The sequence below is a fragment of the Porites lutea genome, chromosome 3 (genome assembly GCF_958299795.1).
Source record: "Porites lutea chromosome 3, jaPorLute2.1, whole genome shotgun sequence".
Classification (NCBI taxonomy): Eukaryota; Metazoa; Cnidaria; class Anthozoa; order Scleractinia; family Poritidae; genus Porites; species Porites lutea.
Window position 1 is genome coordinate 35,943,680 of NC_133203.1, and position 4,073 is coordinate 35,947,752.

Below are 4,073 nucleotides of genomic sequence, written 5' to 3' on the forward strand. Positions count from 1 at the left end.
GACGGTTATAATTCCGTTAGAATATCGACTGGTCAAAATAACTTTTCATGGCAGTCAAAATAACGAAACCAAATGGTTAAGCAAATGGTAAAAATGTGCATCTAACCTGAAATCGATTGGTTAAAATCTTTTATTAACTATTTGTTGGTCATGACTAACCAATAATGATCTGTTGTTTAGAGCTATGAAGTAGGTTAAACACTGAATGGTCAAAACTGACTTTTCCGAGGGGTTAAACTGAACGGAAAACCACAGAAGGAAATGGCTACACAAACGGCGGGTATGAGTTTACAACTGACAGATCATAAAAGCCTTGTACCCAACCTTCAACGCAGACTTTTCCCTTACGCTGAAGAAAGAACAAATAATCATCATTTATTATGGGATTTAGGATAGGTTAAGACTGAATAGCCAAATCAACTTTCCCCAACAGTTAAAGTATTTTAAATGACTTGCATCCAGCTCGCGAGTCTTGCTTCAATGACTGGGCTGGTACGCGCGCGCGAGAGGCGAAGTCGCGTGACGCGAGGACTATTTTCTTCTCTGACGTTTCACTCGACGGACTAGCCGAGAGAAATAATCGTCATCCAGGTGAAATGATTCTTCAAGATGTCCTGTACAGGTTATGTCATTCAAATCAATGCTGAGCACCTCGAAAAGCCAACAGCTACCCTCGCGTATTTTCAAAAAATACTTTCGTGTTTTTCACCGGTCACAAAATTCCAGCGGGTTTCCGGTATTTGTCTTAAGTGACCTAAAGTAATTCTATTTCGTCACGTCACGAACCCTAAATGGCGTTAAATGTTCTCAGTAAATTAAAAATCTTACTCAGTAACCTTTTTATAAGCTTAAACTATTTCATGGTTGGAAACATGTGAGGCGAGTTTACTGAGTTTACTCGAAAAACAACTAAGGGTTTTCAGAAAATGTTGCATTGTTTCCTGTCAACTGTAGTATGTTACTTAACACCATGACGTTCATCTACTTAGCTAGCCAATGAGAGACTTGGAATTTCAAAATCAATACCAAATTCGGCTCTCATAGTTCAGTTTTTCAGTTTAACCGCCTTGCGCCAAGCTGAAGTCAGTACTGTTGGTTCATTGCTGCGAAAAGAAACATTTTATATTTCGCCTGGATAAAGCCCTTCAGTTAAAAGTCAATGGGAGCTCGTTTCTTAGTCACGGACAGCAATGGAGATGTGGCAAGTAAAAAGGTAATGTGATTTCAAATTTATGCAAGTCCGAAGATACCCTGCGAGCAGAGTCTCCTTCGATCTTCCTAGATAAGTCGACTTATCTAGGAAGATCGAAGGAGACTCTGCTCACAGGGTAGTCGGAAGACAACGTCTTCAGAATAGATTACTCACTTGAATTTCAGTCTTTACTGCTTCTACAAAATTCTCAGCTAACGAATACCTTGCAAATCTTTTATTCAAAGGAGGATGATAAGAAGATCATGACAGAATTTACTTCAGTTGACCGCCTGAAATAGATAAGCAAAATATCTGCCCCGTCGACTAAAGACAAATGAACACAGGCAAAATCTCGAAGACTTGCTTCACCGACCTTCACTGAAACAGCATGACCGGTATGTATTGCTTATTTTTAAACAGAACTCTAAATCGTTTTTAAAATTATCTTTTTGCAAATAAATAGACGCGTTTTGAGACAACCCCACGCACTCGCGTGGCCCTTTAAAGTTTTCTAAATGTTCAGTACAGTTGCATAGATTTTCCGGTCTTCGGATGACCATCTTAATTGCAATATTGTACTGCTGTTACAGAGCTATCATACGCTATTACCAAGCTTTTTTTTTAAATGTAGCTTTGAGTCGCGCGTTGCTCACGATCACCACGCACACGCGTGCGTGCGTGTTCCCCACAGGCGTATCGCTGAAAGACTGTGATTTTTCGTGCGTTAATCAGTGAACTTAAAAACGAAATATTTTCGTTTATTTCAGAAATATCACCAAATTTGAACGACTGAGGGAATAAACAACTTTGAATGAAGCTCGGAGAGTACCCATATTTTCATTACAAGCAAGACAAGTCCTGATCCGGCGGATGAGTTACCCTCAACGAGCCACTGCTTGGAATAGGATCTTTTTTTGCTTTCTAGTAGAAAAACGTGGCTTGTAGAACAATGAAGGGCACTGGTACTTTTAGATCATATGCTCCACTTCAATCATTAGCCAAAGAAAGAAAGCTACATGTACAGTGGGTGAGGAGTTGACTCTTCACTGGCAAGATCTTACAATTATTATATCATTGAATCTCACGAAATTCTTAATTCCCTATGTATTTGACAAAGCAGTTTTGGCAGGAAAGGCACTTATACCTTAAGGGTTTAATTTAACCTAAATACTGTATCACTATTGATCCTGGAGTTACTTGAATTTTTTCTGCTTAAGGATGTTTCTGTTTTACAATGATATGCAAGTGTACAAAGTCTTGTTTTGCAGTCTTGTGAGAGACATGCAGTATTCCAGTTTAAATTTGCTATAGTTTAGGAAGCAGGGCTGATTGTTTAATCATTCCTTGTTCTGCTTTAAATACTTGTATTAAGAAACATAAGCATTTTTTACTTGCAATGTTGTATGATTATCTTTTTTATGAAGTTAGTGGTCAACATGTTGCTTGTAGAGAACGGTTTACATAACCATTAAAAATGTTGCTGAAGACTATTATTGTGAGGTTAATGAAATTCATTATTATCAGTTAAAACGACCATTTTCTTCTAACCTATATGGAATGGTTAAAGCTACCACCTCTTGACTATTTTAAATGGGTTACCACAGATTCATCGCTAGTACCCAAAAAACTGGTTTACCATGACCAGAAAAAATGGTTATTATAACTTATCTGTATGGGTTGAAACGTATTTATCTTTTTATTTCGGTTATAACAACTAAAAATTTAAAGTTAGTTTAACCAAAAAGTAGAGGTTATGACAAACAAGTCATAAGAAGTGGTGTGGGCTGCGGTAGAAACAACCATTTTTAAGGGTTAATATAACCCATAAAGAAAAGTTATTTCAACGGGAATAAAAAATGGTTAACCTGAACTATATTTTTTTGGTTACTGTAACCTAATAAAATACGGTTACCTGGGATTCAAACCTTAACCATTTTTTTGAGGTCACTATAACTGGTCAGTTTTTACAGTGTAGTTATATGTTTGGTTTCTTTTTTAGTTTAGTTTTTTTTTTCTTTTGTGGTTGTATTTTGCTTCTTTCACTGGACGAAAAAACGGATTTGCCTAAGTTTGCTAGTTGAGCAAATCTATTGTAAATTTAGGGTACTAATGTTGCTACTTATTTGTTCTTGGTGCAAATTTTGTTCGAAAGTGAAAGTTTACTTTTCTGCAAGGGTGGCGTAAATGTGGAGTAAATATCAAGTTTACAGATATTTTGTTTCACTTTTGCTCCCCATAGTAAATTTGGTGTTTAGATTCAAATTTGCCGCCATTTTGTTCTCTGTGTAAAAATCGAACGACAAAAATGAATGTTTGCTTGATATTTTCTGGCATAGCAAAGTTACTGTGTAAATTTATGGTTACTAGAGGCGTAAATTTAAGCAAAATATGATCAAAGAACTATCTTTACGACCACTTTAACCAACGTTTGCACATTTACCAAACTTCACAGTGTTATTTCACGCAAGTTTTGATTTTCCATTGCCCCGTTTCAATCACCATCACATTCTTCTCAAGGTTTATCATATTACTTGCTGCAGCTGGTTATTTCGGGTAAGGCCATCCCCCCTTTTTTTTCGTTTAGCGTCGAATGCGTTTCCTGATATTCGGTCGGTGGCTCCGACAAAAAAAAAAATATCACAAGAAGTCTCGGAATAGGAGGCCCTGACGTAAAACGTTACCATTTACAATTTGGGTGAACAAAATGCACAATATGTGAAAGGTTTGAACCCAGGAGTCATTTCAATAGTAGATTTCAGAGTTTCATCGTCCGGGTGAATGTAGTACTGAATGCACTCCGTCGCAAGATCAGCCGCCATGTTTGTTGTTTCCCAGGCTTCCACGTGACTTTGGCACATGCGCGATTTGATTTACATTGTCA

The 4,073-nt window shown here is 37.3% G+C and overlaps 1 long non-coding RNA gene across 1 annotated transcript; it reads left to right on the top strand.

Moving 5' to 3' along the window:
- Positions 1–1,038: 1,038 nt before the first annotated feature.
- Positions 1,039–2,647, top strand: LOC140931028 (uncharacterized). The gene is made up of 3 exons (XR_012164917.1): positions 1,039–1,213; positions 1,438–1,587; positions 1,960–2,647. It is a non-coding gene; the product is annotated as an uncharacterized lncRNA (long non-coding RNA).
- The last annotated feature ends 1,426 nt before the right edge of the window (positions 2,648–4,073 follow it).